The 15,924-nt window shown below is 49.7% G+C and overlaps 1 protein-coding gene across 13 annotated transcripts in view; it reads right to left on the bottom strand.

The window, feature by feature from the left end:
- Pitpnm2 (phosphatidylinositol transfer protein membrane associated 2) overlaps positions 1-15,924 on the bottom strand; it is a 138,436-nt gene that overhangs the window by 67,134 nt on the left and 55,378 nt on the right. For 2 of the 13 annotated variants that reach the window (XM_075979021.1, XM_075979049.1), the window contains exon 1: positions 12,861-13,130. The exons of 7 other annotated variants lie outside the window; for them this stretch is intronic. The gene's annotated coding sequence lies outside the window, so the exon portion shown is untranslated. Of the gene's footprint in view, positions 1-10,791; positions 11,139-12,860; positions 13,210-15,924 lie in introns of those variants that run through there. 4 more of the 13 variants (XM_075979075.1, XM_075979079.1, XM_075979057.1 and 1 more) reach the window with 4 other exon arrangements.

Raw genomic sequence — 15,924 nt, 5'->3', positions numbered from 1 at the left:
GAGAGTGCAATGAAGGCTTCTCTTTATGAGGAGGCATTACAGTATCAATGACAGACACAGGCTTTGAAGTCAGGATGGAGGTTATGGTCATAATCTCACCCCTCATTGGTCAGAATCAAGTTATTTAGAGTTTGAGCCTTAGTTGCTATATTTATAAAGCTAGATGTCTCATCGCGGGAGAACAGGAGAGATAAACAGCGGCAGTGTTGAGTATCCATATGTAGCACTCAAGAAGGTGGCCCCATGGTGACAAGGTCGGGATGGCGGTGCTGATGGAGCGTTTCCCTTGCTCTCACACTCACACCACTCTCTAAGCCAGGAGTTCTCAACCTGTGAGTGGCAATCCCTTTGGGGTAGGGTCACATATCAGATATCTTGCATGTTGGATCTTTACATTACAATTCATAACAGTAGCAAAACTACAGTTATGAAGTAGCAACTAAATAACTTTATGGCTGGGGTCACTACAACATGAGGGGCTGTACTAAAGGGCCGCAGCATCAGAAAGGTTGAGAGCCACTGCTCTAGGCAGTCAAGGCTGAAGTAACACATTGGTTTGTTACTACTTGGTCACTCTGTATCACCACCAGCTTCCCTGTTACCTCACTCACACTTCCGCCAACATTTTGAGCAGTTGGGAAGATTTTCCCCATTGCAACTGAAGCCAGGAGAATGCCAGGGACTTGGCTAAGGTCACCAAACAAATCAGAGACAAGGAGGGGTAAGAACTCTTCATTGTGGGCACAAAGAAACAAGAAGCCATTCCAACTAACACCCTGAAGCCAATGGCCACAGCATCCATTTGACTCCTGTGGGTCACAGGTGTTGAGAAGCACCCAGTGGCCCAGCCTGGTGGATATATCAGGAAGGGAGCAAAGAGGGGAGAACAAGAAGGAGAGGAGGTGGCTGGGGTACAGGGAACTGAGTCATCTTCCAACTGGTCCAAGCCCATCGCACATAGTCTGGCTCCTCTATCTTTGGCGGGGAGCCGGGGGCTATTCTGGGAAGCTCTGCACACAGCTTGCCACTTCCCTGCCAGGCTGACTGGGTCAAAAACAAAACCAGCCCAGCAACAGCCCTATGTCAACAGGGTGGGAGGCGAAGAGGCGCTTAACAGCCCTGAACAGAACAGCAGGAGCGGGGGAAAGTCGGGGGAGGTCGGGGGAGCAGTCACTCCCACCTTGATAAAAAGGATGCTGTGCAGTAGGAAAGAAAGCAAACAAAAACTGAGTTGAAGGTCACAAAACATTGTGGGAAAGACTGGAATCAGACAGACCTGAGTTCAAATGCAAGCTATATATGTGTGAGTGAGAGCGTGTGTGTGTGTGTGTGTGTGTGTGTGTGTGTGTGTGTGTCCACTCACGCGCATACTTTCCTGGCGATGGAACCCAGGACTTTTGTATATGCTAGGCAAGCACTCTATCACTGAGCTACCTGCCCAGTCTCCAGCTCTGTCTTTGAGAAAGTCGCTTAAGTGCACTAGAGCTCATTACCAGTGTGCAGGGACAACACCAGTCTCATAGAACTGGAGGAATAAACACTGTTAGCATGGCATAGTAGGGTTTGAGCACATGTCTATGGTTAACTAATGACTGCTGTCTACTTCTGTCCTCAAGGGCCCTGATCACCCATCAAGACCCTGTCTGATCAGGGCCACCTCTGCGGGCAGCTCCTTTATAGTCCTTGCCTTACAGGCCCTGGCTGCCCAGAACAGCTCAAGTCCTGTACAGCGGAACAAAGCACTGTCCATTCTTGTGTGACCACAGTGACGAGGCCATAGCATCTGCCCAACCAGTCTGTGAGAACTAGCCCAGGGGCTACCCTGCATCCGAGGACTCAGAAGGGAACAGAACAAGGAGTCCTCACCCAACAATACTGTCACAGGGGACACGGCAGTGCTCAGCTGAGCAAAAGCTGCTGCTCTTAGGTTTCAAAGGTGGACGACAGTGTCCCATCCAGAACAGAGGTGCGGCAACGTCTGCAGTGACAGAACTGGGATCTGGCAGCAGAGGAGTGCGATCCAAGGGCTGGGCTTTGCATCTGTGTGAGGCGCTGCTACAAACTGTCACAGATGATTATGTCTTTTGACAGATGAGAGAAAAGGACTTGGGGAGGGAAGGAACATGCCTGAGGTCACTTGGCAAGTGGATGTGAGATCTGGTGGCAGGTAGTGGGCTGAGATTTTCAGCATGCTGTATACTATCTCCTGGATGAGAAACAGGCCCCAGGCAGCAAAGACACAAGCTAAGAGAGGATAGGATAGGTAGAACTCTCTAGAATGAAGTCTTTATGTTGGAGCTAAGGGGTCTTGGAGGTTTAAGTAGCCCTGCCAGACACCCAGCTCTGTACTTTTCTTACCTGGCTCTCTAAAACTCTGGAGGTGTACTAGAAACAGCCAGGTGAGAAAAGCCCAAATTTCTACTGATGGGTAACTAGAGAGATGTAAAGAAAATACTGCTCGGCTTTAAACAGGAGGAAATGCTGACACAGGCTACAACACAGATGAACCCGGAGTTGTAGCTGGCTCCTCCCCAGCCCAGGCCAGTCCATGGGAAATAGATGGACAGCATCCTCACTCCGGTTGCCAAGAGCTATATGGTGTTCCTCATTTAAGACAGGTCTGGGCTCTTGCACATGAAATGTACTGACAGTGGGTACAAGTCCACTGGGGGCCAGCAGCTCAGGCTATCAGAGCTACTTTCAAGGCTAGTGTCAGTCAACCAGAGAGGGCTGGGCGGGAGGCCAGCACTTCAAAACAGGGCAAGGAGAGGATCTGAGCAGGGCAGGAGAGGCCCAGCAGTGAAACAGGCATGCTCAACATGCAGAAGGGGCCTAGCACCCAGGGTCTGTGGTTGCTAATGCCCTAAACACTGAACAATTGTGGTCGTGCTTCCCACTCCATAAACCCACAAACGAGCCTGGAGCAAAAGCCTGGGCCAGGCTTGCAGGCAGGATCTCAGGATCTAAGGTTAGCTCTGCCACCATTATCTTCCAGGTCTTACGAGTCCTGGCCTCATCCTGCAGTTGTCAGCTGGGGTTCGAATCTCTAGGAGCAGCACAGACAAAGCTTGACAGATAGGAGTCCCCTCTCCAGAGCATACCCTGCAAGAGGCACTCAGTCACCCCTGGGGATGGGCTACTCACCACCCCACAAGAAAGCACGTATACTTAGCAGTTTGCCTCCTGGAACTCCACCCAGGTCCAGCACTTTAGAGTCACCTTGGATCTTTCTTTGGGGGACAACTTGATGGAGGTACCGAATGGCAACACCCTCTCCTGGTCTCTCTGATTCTATTCTTGGAGGCAAATTAACTTAGCTGGTGATAGGATGGAAAGCCAGTAGAAGCCACCTGATCTGTCTCTTAGGATCAGCTACCAGGCCAATGTTTCTTCGCCTGTACAGTAAGTTTATTCTTTGGGGTACATTTTGCCTGTTGGGTATAATAATAATGTTCCCTACTGCCCCAAGTTCCTATCTATGTAGGATGTCAGAACGGAATCTTATTTGGAAATGGGGTGTTTACAAATAATGAATCAAGATGATTTTCTAATAGGATCATACTAGATTTTTTAAAAATATTTATTTATTTATTATGTATACAATATTCTGTCTGTGTGTATGCCTGCAGGCCAGAAGAGGGCACCAGACCCCTCTACAGATGGTTATGAGCCACCATGTGGTTGCTGGGAATTGAACTCAGGACCTTTGGAAGAGCAGGCAATGCTCTCAACCTCTGAGCCATCTCTCCAGCCCAGATCATACTAGATTTAGAGTGGGCTCAAAATCTAACTAACAATGGTCATCTTTGGAAAAAGAGAAAGATGGAGTCACAGAGGTAGAGGCTATGTGAAGATGGAGACAAAGGGGAGTGATGTAGCCCCAAGTTGAATCAGGAAGAAGCTGGGAGGTTGCACATCAGAGTCATCAGAGGTGCAGTAGCCGAGCAGACATACAACTCCAGACTTCTGGCTAGAGAGCAGTGCTGAAATATCTGCAGTTTAAGTCACCAGCTTTAGCACTGTCAGAGCACACAGCTCCAGGAACTAGTGCCTTGGGCTTACGGCCTGGAGAGACAATACCTTGCTTCCCTACGTCTACCAGCCAGTCTTTCTGCTCTGAGTGCACTGTGAGAAAGGACCACTGCTGCTCTATCAGTGAGAGCAACCTCAGCACTTACGCAGGACTGTGCCAGTCTGTTGCTGGGTTGTTACCAGGGCTGTGCTCCAATTAACTTGGGGCACTTAAGGAGCCTTCCCATGCTAATGAGAAGCCTGTTTGTGTTCTGGCTGTTAAGACACTTGAGGGGAATTGACCACTCAGCCCATAGCATGCTGACTGTTGCCCAGCCTCTCTGCTTCCCTGCTTCTCCACCCTGGTCTTTTGTAGGCCCTGTATGGGGTCAGGTCAGGCCCAAATCCTAATGTACAATAGCTTTCAGACCTAACCCAGGGAAAAAGGCCAGCATCACATGCAGCCCAAGACATACAGGACTTCCTACCCTCCCCCTTGGTTCTCAATCTGCTTCCAGTTGAGAACCTCTCACAATCGGGAAAGGCAATCAATAGTCAAGGCTTTTGGAAGCTTTAGCAGGGGTTTCTCTGACAGATGCTGCAGCAAGGGAAGCCCTTTTCATCCTACCTCTCAGTTGGGTTGCCAAGCCAACAGTCATAGGTCAGGTCAGGACTGTCACAAGGCTGGTTGTATAGAGCAGGGCCCAAAAGGTTGCAAGATAGCTGAGTCAGGCATTGCTCAGAACAGAGTGTAGCCATGAGACTTAAGAAATATCTAGTGAGCCTCTTTCAAACACAGGCTCCTGGGCTGGTGAGATGCTTCAGTAGCCAGGCCTAACAATCCCAGTTCGACTCTTAGAACTCACATGGTAAAAGGGAAGAACAGAATCTCTCGGGTCATCCTCTGCCCTCCACCTCTGTGCAAACAACCAAATAAATATAAATCTAAAAAGCTCAGACTCTTTACTCTCCCTCCCAGGCTCTGAATCACACCTCCAAGAGAGACTCAGCAAATTGAGTTTTAAACACATCTCCCCAGGGTGAAGGAGAAACCACTGGAAAATGACAAGGGTCTGGATTGACCTCTTTCATGTACAGAGAGACAGCAGAGGCAGGACAGGCTTGGAAAGGTTATACACAGGAGCCAGGCTCTGGTGTCTCCAAACTTGGCCATTGTCCCCATGCGCCTGGAGTCCTCCACGCTGATCTCTGTCCAGCACTTCCTTATCCTTTCCCGGCCCCTGGGCATCATGTGTCAACTTTGCTCTTGGCTATCACTGGCCTACCCTTTGATCATGTAAACACGTGGCTTTTAAGCTTAGGCCCTGATTCAAAGTGGTTCCCCAGGGTTTAGCCAGAGTGACTGCTCAACAAACTAAGGTGCCCAGTAAATATTGGTTAGAAAAATGAGTTTAATTCCAAACCCTGTTCCTGAATAGTTCTCTGACCTTGGAAAGGTCACTCAACTTTTCTGACCCATATGGAACAGATTCTTGCCATCTGCCCTAACGATGTCATAGTCCATAGTAAGCTGACAGACCAGACACAACTGAAAGGTGGCAGAGAGGCCGCAGTCTGCACACTGGACATCATCATATGGACAGATAGTACCAAGCCCAAAGAGCCCAAGGTGTGAGACCCAGCCAGGAGACTGCAGGGGTACAGAGCAGTGGAGGGAGTCTGGAGGCTGGCAGACTTGTTCTCCAAGATGAGGTAGGTAGGTGGATTCCAGAAGCTCTGCTAACTTCCTCCCAACACAGACATGGGAGTGGGGAGAGAGAGGCAGGTCTTGGTCCTACCCTAGCATGTAGAGAGTCCCTAAATGTTATCAGGCTACAAACAGGTTATATCAAACAGTGGTCTGGAGGCTGGGTTTGTGCTGGGTCATATACCCAAAGGCCTGGAGTTGGGAAGCAGCAGCACCACAGTCACTTCCAACTGTGTTCTAAGGGCAACTGTGTGGGTATGAACAGCCAGAATGGTCTGTCCCTGCAGAGGGGCCTCTTGGAGACCTAGGTGGGGCAACTAAAGTAATCCACTTTTGTGTTGAGGCTGGAAGCAGAGCTGCTTGTGGGAGGAGACATTACTTGGTGGCAGCTTCCTAACACTGGGCAGGAGTGACTTATACAAGGCCAGGCCCTTGCTAAGGAGGACCTGGAGGAGCCTAGATCTGAGCCCATCTATACCATCTCAAGGGGACCAACTGGTTCTTCAGCCCAGGCTAGCTACCGAGGGGCATCTCTGAGGGATGGGCAGCATGTGCCATTTAAGGATCCTCCCAACAAGTGTCTCCAGATGTGAGCAGGGACAGAAGAGACACCTCCCTGCTCTAAGCTCAGGCTGCTAGCCAGGGATTCAGTGACTACGGGTCTCTGCCCCTTCTCTGGGTCTGTGAAGGCTCCCCACTTTGCACTGTGGCTTTGTCTGAGATCCAGCAGTGAGACACAGAGCTACCCCCTGGATTCTGTGATGGAAGGACAGTCAGAAACACCTGAGGGTTGGTGAATGACAACGCTGCCCCTTATCTCAAGGCAAGCCTGCTCTAGGGAGCACACTCGAGTCTGTACTGGTGAGGTACAGAGCATTTGGAGGGCCTGTCATGGCCTCAATACTTAGGACAAACTTTGATATAGAATGGACATTTGGAGGTAAGCCCTGAGAAATTATAACCTGTTCTGGGCCCCTCTTATGATCAGTAGAGACTTGGAGCTGCAATCAGAGTGAGGCACAGTGGGGACAACTGCCCTGTTCTACACATCAAGAAGCTACGGTACAATGGGATTCAACAGGTCCCATGAGTCACACAGGTAGGACTCAAATCTGTATCTATGTAGCTGCCACTTTGTGCTTTCTACTGTTAGAGGAAGGTTCTTTCTCCCAAGCAGCCCAGTCCCCATCCCTTTTATCCCAGGGCCCAGTCCTGGAGATAGGACTTCAGCAACCAGCAGCATATCATACACCCCAAACAAATGAAACAAGGTAGCAAGAAAGTTTTTAAAACTAACTAATTCCTACTCCCTGCCTGAGCAGCCTTGACAAAGCCTGTTCACAGCCAAAGTCTGCCATCAGGGGTGTGCCTACACCTAGAAAGCTGTGAAGTACTTTACAAGGGCACAAGGCACCAGGCAGAAAGAGCACTAATATGGAAGAAATTGTGGTGCAGAAATGCCATGCCTCTTGTCCTCTATAGGCCTGCAAGGGTACCCATCACTAACCCTATCGTGCAAACCAGGAAACAGGCTCAGAGAGGCCAAGGCTATTTCCAGGACCTCATGAGCAGGCTCATGGCAGAGGGAGAGAGGACAGGGCCTTTGGACTTGTTTTTGGAACTAGTGAGGGGTGTGACTGCTATGACACCAAATGGGAAAACTGAGGCAAAGAATGGGTAGCTGCTTAAAATACAGACACTGAGTTAAGCTGGTAGGTGTCGTGTTCCCCCCTCCTGACACCCCACCCTCACCCCAGCATTTTGCACAGTTCATTCATTTCCACCAAGCCTGGCTTTGTCAAAGGACAGTGGCAGCTCAGAGAAGTTCTCATGGAACAGAGCAGGGACTCCAGACTCTCGAGCTGTGGGCCTAGAACTTGCTTGTGACAGCGGTCAAGGCTCTGAGGTTGGACATTTATGTGAAAAGAGCTCACAGCAATGAGCAATAAACAAAGTTCACCTAATAGGGGAACCCACTTCTGCATGATGGACCCCAAAAAAACAAAGTAAATTAACGAACAAAAAAACCAGTGCCCATTCCTGACACCAGTGTAAGATCCATCTTCCTCTCACCTAGCACGTGAAAGGGCCACTCTGGGCAACAGAGCCTGACTCTTGAGCCCAGACCCTGGACCCCCACCCTGTTTAGGGGAAACTGCCTCAGGCTGATAACCCAGAAGATGCAGTTCCCCCACGGTCTGTTACCTTATCCCACAGCTGCACAGCCACCTACAGCCTTTAGTCATTTGACTTCTAATGGATTCTTTAAGGTAAGGGCACTTCTGTGTTGCCCCACATCCTGTCAACTTTCTAGGAAGAGTCCTCAAGTGTCTAAGACTTTTTTAAAAAAATTATCTTTCTTCATAATCTCCAATTTTTATAAAAATTATAAAATGAAAACAAAAACTGCCCCCCCACAAACACCAAGAATTGTTGATTACTCTTCTTTTGCACTGCCTGCTTCGTGTCTGCCCTCTCCCTATGCACGTGTCTAAATGGGTGCATTACCTGTCCTGCCCATTAAGGAAGACACTGGAATGACCTGTCTATAAGCAGCCCTACCACCCCCACCTCCGCCAACACACACTATCCGTTTCCAAGCACTTCACATCTGTTCTGAATGTTAGGTGTGTGAAACAGACAGTGTTATCTCCATGTTACAGGCAGGAGAGTGAGGCACAGGCCCTACCACATAAGCCATTGATGTCTACGACCCTGGAATAAGGAAAACAGACTTTGCAATGCACATAGTCTTCCAGACCATGGGGTACTCTTAATCAAAGTGGAGGTGTGTGTAGGGGGAGCAGGTATCTGGGTGTTGAATCTTAAACTGGGCAGGAATCGTAAGTGAGAGGGAGGGCTGGGGCCAGGACTTCCTGCCACTGTTACTTCTAAGCCTCCTCGTCAGACAGCTGCGGTGCAGGAAAGGGAAGCCAGGTGGGACAAGCACTGCCTTCCTTGGCTGCCCTTCTGCCCCATCCAGGCTTTCTCCCAAGGCAAAAGCCTGGTCTGCTCTTCACCTGGAGCAGCTGCATGTGTGAATGATGAACGAGTCAGTCCAGAGAGCCGAGTTCTGGCTCTGTCTTCATGGCACAGGGTGTTCAAACCTGAGACGGCATGGAAAATGGGGTCTGCACAGCATCCACTGAGATGAAATGCTGAAGGTACCCATTGTAATGATCAGTAAGACTCCAGGACAGTCATATGAAACACATCTGCCTAGAGCTTCTCAGGAAACTGAGCCAGGAAATGGAAAAGGGAGAGGAAGCCGGGGTGCCCAGACATCCAAAAAGGAGCACTGTAGATGTACATATAAACACACCACATATTTATATAACACACAAACACGCCACAAGCATACATACACGAATCACCACATAAATATCCACATTCTCACAGAACACTACACATATATGAGCACATACACACACGTTTGCGCAAATCTCAATGAAAACACAAATACTTTATCCATAGCATATCACATCTATACACATAAGTACACCACTCACATGTACAGAATATGGTATACCCTACATACATAATGTATATACATACACATACCACACATATGTTTATATATATCCTCACATATAACAAACCACATACATACCACACATATGTACATTTGTACCTTCACAGTCACACACATAACACCACAAACAACACACTTTCACAGAGCCCTGTAGATATACATACTACACATATACTACAAATACAATGGGCATACTACACGAACACACTTTGAACATAACTCACACGCAAACACACAACATACTACGCATGCCACAAATATACAGGAACATGCCATATACAAGCACATACCTCTACATAACACACTACAGTCATACAAATACCAAATATACACATGCACATAGCTCCAATCATTCACATCACAGGTATTACACACAAGTGAATTCACATACATACACAGACCACACATATATGCACACAAATAAATGTATGCACCCACACATTCACGTACACACATAATGTAAATGTTTCACAGGCTACACATTTACATGCATATTTATAAACAAAGAACACATATGCAAGCATATGCCCCACATTTATACACACATCACAAACCACACAAGCTATGCACTCTCAGATGCGCGTATTCTACATATGCACACATCCCAGACAGTTGTACATACACACCACTCACGGAGGCTTGCATCTCAGCACACCTTAAGCTTATCAGTCTCTCTCTGATAATCCCCTTCCCTTGGGGCCAGAGATCTTCAGTGAGTGAGCAGCTGCATGCTTCTCTTACAGACGAACATGCCAATCTCTGTAAATCCCCAAACACTGTCATACAGGATAAGGAGAGAGGGACAGGAGAAGGTGGGCTCTCTTTCTAGTAGTGGACAAGGACAATCTGCATTACTCAGGTAAGACTGAGCTGAAAAAAATGAGTAAAGGCACAAGTGCGTGATCCTGCAGTGCTGGAAACAATTATTAAGATCGTGCGAGCATGAGCAGAATGTCAATAGATACACGAGCTCCTGCTAGCAGAAGGGGCACATGTGTTTGTGTGTGGTTCATGCTCATGTACATGTGGATATGCACATGCATGTGTATGTGTGTGCATACTCGGGAATAGCCTGAACAAGTGCTGCATGTGTGCGTTCATGTATACACGTGCATAAGTGCACAAAGATGTGAGCGTGTGTACATACATATGTATGTATGTGTTCAAGGAAATCACAAGAACACAGGGGAATGTTTAACTCATGAACTTCCTTCTTCCTGCACAGTTGAGGTCATTCAGTAAATACCCCCAAGAGACTTTTTAAGAGCTAAGGACAGGGTGTCCTAAGAGGGGACAGAGGTTCAGCCTCCCAGACAGATGCTGTCCTAAGCCTCAGAATTCCTGAACAGGGGCAGAGCTGCCTGTCTCGCCTGGGCATAGCCTGGTGGTCAACCTAGCACGGGAGAAATGCATCAAACTTGACCCTTACAGCATCAGGGCTCCATGAGGTCTGCACAAAGCACAGGCTCCCCCAGATTCCCGCCATCCCTTCCCTGAATCCTGGTGCTCCTGTCAATTTAAAGAAGAAAGAACCACTCACCGCCTGAAAGCCAGCCAATACGGTGATTATTCCAGTTTTCCTGGAATGAGCCTTCCACACTCTCGCTGGCTGAAGCCATCGGCAGCCAGGGTTCCCACCTCTCCAAGCTGCTCTCACACCCTCTGCAGCTCCCCAAGATGCTTTCAAGTAAGTCAGCGCTATGTGCAATCTCGCAATCACAATTACACTTGGGAGCATCCACTAAGCAAGGACTTGGGTGGGAGGAGGCAGGGCTGGAGGGCGGCACTCAGGGTCTACCTGGGATACAAGCAGTTGGAGGTGGAGCCTGCCTCTCCTTCTGAGCTCAGCTCTGGCTGTCCTTTCTGGGTTTGCCAAATGAGTGATCTGAATGGGTGCTTGTCTGGTCCTGAGGGAGCATGAAAGACTCCAAGACAGAAGGGCCTGCTGTGATAGCAGCAGTGGCGGTGGCAGTACTGGACCAGCCTCCCACAGAAGCTGAGAGCAGAGATGAGAAAGGAGCTGCACTTGAGGGTTTGCCTTTATGTGTCATATCATATTTTCCATTCTCCGACAAACAAAACAAAACCAGCACACGGCCTCCCCAGCACCAACAGCTCATAAACCCATCAGAATTCACAGCCAGTCAATAACCCCAGACATGGGTAATGCCATTAGGAAGCCTGCACAGCACCAGATGCCAGGAGGGTCTTGGGGAGTGCAGAGCCTGGAAGCTCTGCTGCGCCTGCAGGCACACAACCTCCTTGTCCTGCCCATCAGGGTTGTTTTACTGCTCGGAAGGAGGCACTAGGAACATAGTCTATGGCAGCTCTCTTGTAGTTTTAAAGAAAGGGGTCATGGGAGAGATAGACCCAACCACAAAGCTACACAGGCCTTGAGCTGCTGTTGAGGTTCTGATGCCATTACAAAGCAATTTGTCAGGGAGAATGTAGAACCAAAAACAGAGCACAATCAGGTGGCCACGGCCTGACTTATCAACACGATCTTGAGTCTGCTATCCTCTATTCATCTGGCGAGCTAACGTGTGTCTCATCCTCGGTCTCATACCACCTGACAACTCAGGACCACACCTGAATGCTCAACACCTCTGCAGGCAGTCTCCTGAGCTGGGTACCACTTTCAGGGTTGGATATGGATTCCCTGATACCACAACAAACTTTGATGCTCCCCATGAGTCAGACAGGGCCACTTGGTATGTGCTTTTCTATTTAAAGATCAGACAGGACTTACACACAGACACCATTCAAGCCTGTAGCTTCTAAGAACTGGGTGCTAAATCCGGTATCTTCGGCCCTCACTTTCCATCAACACAGGAGATGTTCTTGTTGACAACCAAGGATTTTTTTTTTCCACTGCCAGCTGCACAGGAAGGAGGGGCCATGGTGGAGCTGCCTGTCCCCTGGGCTGGGCTATGGAGGGGTCAACACCACCAACTCCTCTGAATGCCTTTCCCAGGGTGGGAAGAGATGGAGAATGCTCCCCCACCATTCTTAGAATCCCATTTGAAAGCAGCTGTGCTGGGTGGCAGTCCCAAGGCATCAGGGTGTGTGAAGATGGACACAGCACATACCCACAGGACCAGTTCACCTGAAGTCAGCTGGGAGATGAGTCTCCTGACATCATCCTCTTGAAATCATGGTGGAGGGACAAACATCCCCTCACTGAGTGCCCATTTTCATAGGATTAAGGACTAGTCAGTTAGAAAGCTAGGCAGCCTGTAGCCAGAGCTCTGCCCGCTGGGGGGCACGTGAGCGTCTCTAAATTTCCTTCTTTCCTTGGTGCGACCACGCTCTAGGAAAGCAGGCTGTTCGTGCTCTAGCAATCACAGGCACAACGGGAAGTGCTGCAGCGCACCGTCTCTGGCCCCCAGAGGAAGACAGGAGCTGGGCTACTCAGGAGAGGGGCTGTGTACCCCAGCTCTGCTGTGACAGGCAGTGCTCCGGCAGGCCAGGCCAGGCCTCTCCCTGCAGCTCTCCCTCTTTCCCAGCTTTTCCGAGAGAAAGCAAACAGACCCTTGACCAGATGGAGCCTTCCTCGCTAATAAACCTAGCCTAAGGCTGAGACATGTTCAAGAAGAAGCAGAAAATTACCTTTCAGGAAGCCAATGTGAGGTAAGGGAGGGGGTACAAAGTACCAGGGCTGGAGCCTCGCGCAGCAGGAGCTGGCTGGGGCCCCTCTCAGCAGCCCCATCCTGTAGACTCTGCTGGCTGCCCATGTGCAGGTCTCAGAGAGCCGCCCCCAGCCTGCAGTGCTACAGGCAGCTCATGCCTGGAAGTGCCAGCACACAGTCCCCTGGCTGTATGAGGAGCCACCAGACAGGGACAACGGAGGCAAAAGGAAGGCAAGCAGGAGAGGAAGGGGTGGGGAGTGGAGCGGGAGGGCGGGAAGGAGGGAGAATTGATTCTCTCTCCTCCACTGGGACCACTGAGCTAAGTTGCCATGGAGAAAGGGGAGCCGCTGGCAGAGCTCGAGGCGGGCGGAGGAGCCATATGCCAGGGGAAGGCATCAGCAGAGCCAATCCCACAGTTCTGCTGTGGCAACCTCCCCAAACAGGCCTTGGCCTGTGCACCAAGGCAGGGTGGGGCATGGCTGGGACGGTGGGCGAAAACAGTCCTCCACTACCGTTACCCTGAAGAAAAGAGAAGCCCAGAAAGCTTCCCCCCCTCTCTCAGGTTGTTTCACTAACCTTCAGCTGGGACCCTGGACCTGCCTCTTTTTCATGCCACTAACCTCAGGCAGCTTTCTCGGAACCCAAGGTCAAAGTCCCAGGAACAGAGACCCAGTCCCCTCCCCAGGATTTTCAGAAGCACTGCCTCTCTATCCTTGCCTCCTGTTTCTAAAACTCAGCCACCAAACCCTGAGTCATAGTTTTCCACCCTCAGGAAGGAGGGGATGCCCACCCACAGGAAGGCTTCTGTGGCCCAGAGCCACCCAGGCAGGAAGCCAAGATGGGAGGTTGCTGGGCACCTGCTGGTTAAAGAAGGAACCATAGCATGGGCACCTGGACCAGGTCTACTTTGGGCCGTATCTCCCACCTGCATACTCCCAACCTTACAACTGCTGTGCAAACCCCACGGCTTTGCCCCCAGCCCCACACAGGCTCTGTGCTACAGAGGTGACTGGGGAGCGCAGGAGCCTGGGCTGGAGTCTCGTTCCCTCTTTGGAGCTCACAGAGCCATCGCAAGTCTGGTCACATCTCTGTGCTTTCATTTCCTTGGTACACACCGAGACAAGACCATTTTCTCTTCCAAGCTGCACTTCTGGGGGCACCGTGACGCTGGCAGACTTAGGGAAAGCTGATGCTGTGGACATTGTGTCCCTTCCTGCTCCATTTGGAAGCATGGGTGGGGGCAGCATCCAATGCTCTGTCTCCCCTGTGCACTTAGCTGGCAAACCTTAGGTCAGAGCATGGAGCAAACAGCAGTGCTCCCACGCCTGTTGCTCTTGAGGGAACATCTGAGGACTACTATACCCATCCTGTCTCTGAAACCTGCAGCCAAGAAAACATTTTTTTCTTCCTAGCTCCCCCAACAATAATTTGTTATGAAAATGCCCCTGCATATGAATAAGTCAGAAAAACGTTATAAAGAGCACATTCACTGCCCAGATTCCTACTGTGTCCTCACTTTTCTATTGTAAAATACACACAACACATAACTGACCATTCTCATCAATTTAGAGTGTGCACTTCAGTGGCATGAAGAATATCCACAATGTGGTAAAGCCACCACCTCTATCTAGTTGCCCAGATCTGCATCACCTGGAAGGAGACACATGGGTGAGCCACTTCCTGACCACCGGCTTAATCTACTGTCCAGACAAGCTTGCTTTGGGTGCTTCATGCAAATGGAATTAAAAGTGCATGCAACCTTTTGGGACTGCCTTCTTTCACTTAAAATGTTCTCAAAGTTAATACAATGCCATACCCTATGCAGGCTGCTTTGTTCCCTCATGGCAGAGTAACATTCTGTTGATTAGATAGACCTCATTGTACATATGTACACATCACAGGATGGACATGTGGGTTATTTCTACGTGTGAGTTTTCCTCTTTTTTTTAAATATTTATTTATTATGTATACAATAGTCTATCTATATGTATGTCTGTATGCCAGAAGAGGGCACCAGACCTCATTACAGATGGTTGTGAGCCACCATGTGGTTGCTGGGAATTGAACTCAGAACCTTTGGAAGAGCAGGCAATGCTCTTAACCACTGAGCCCCCACTCCAGCCCCCATGAGTTTTCCTCTTATTCCTCCACTGCCTCCCAGAACCCGAGGAAGTGCTCTGGGCACTTCATTTCCAAGCCCCAAGAGACCCTAAATGGAATGTCTAGCCACCTGTCTTTCCAATAAGCAAAGCTCACCCATATCTGACATGGTGATGAAGGCAGAAGACTCCAAGTAGCCTTAGTCTCCTCTGTCCCAGGGAAGTTGCCAGCTGAGCAGGAGGACTCACAAGTACTCCCACTTCATGCCTTCTCTGACAGATGAAGCTAGGTTCCAATGCCACCAGCATTCCTGGCTGTAAACTGGTGAGTGTTCCCCTCTTTAGCCTCTCAGGTCTCTGTCTTATGGCATCGCTCCAGAGACAAGGTGCTACCTAACGCAACACTGTATGGCGATTGCCACACTCTATGCCTGCACCAGCCAGGGCAGTCGTTGCTATCCCACAGGTCTAAGGGGCCACTGAGACTCAAAATGTGGCTAGTATCAGTGGGAGATAGAACCTTTCGTTTGGTTTCACATTTATTTGTAAATGAAATTAAAGATTCACATGGAGCTATGATGATTGCCAAGGACAGGTCAGCTATGAAAGTAGAAGAAATAATGGCCTATCTCCTCAACCTCTGTCTTTCCCCTTCCTCCCTCCACTTACCTCAGCTGCCTGGGTGTGGGGATCTGTCTGTCTGCAGCCTGGCTCAGGGACTGTCTAGAAGGACAGCGGGTATGTGGTGGGGCTCTCAGGGAACCAGACAGACAGCAGCTGGGGAGTAGGCTCCTTAGACTCCATAATGACAAGAGTCTCTGAACCTCTGACCTGGAGCCTCCTCTCTGCCCTGTTCTAGAACCACTGCCTTCCCCCGTCTCCCCCAGCAACTCCTGAGGTCATCTCTGGAATGTCTTCGAGATTGGAACTTTCCTACCATCTCCA

Source organism: Microtus pennsylvanicus, chromosome 1 (assembly GCF_037038515.1).
Source record: "Microtus pennsylvanicus isolate mMicPen1 chromosome 1, mMicPen1.hap1, whole genome shotgun sequence".
Lineage (NCBI taxonomy): Eukaryota > Metazoa > Chordata > Mammalia > Rodentia > Cricetidae > Microtus > Microtus pennsylvanicus.
The sequence above is the reverse complement of the archived record's forward strand: the minus strand, read 5'-3'. Positions and strand labels throughout refer to the sequence as shown.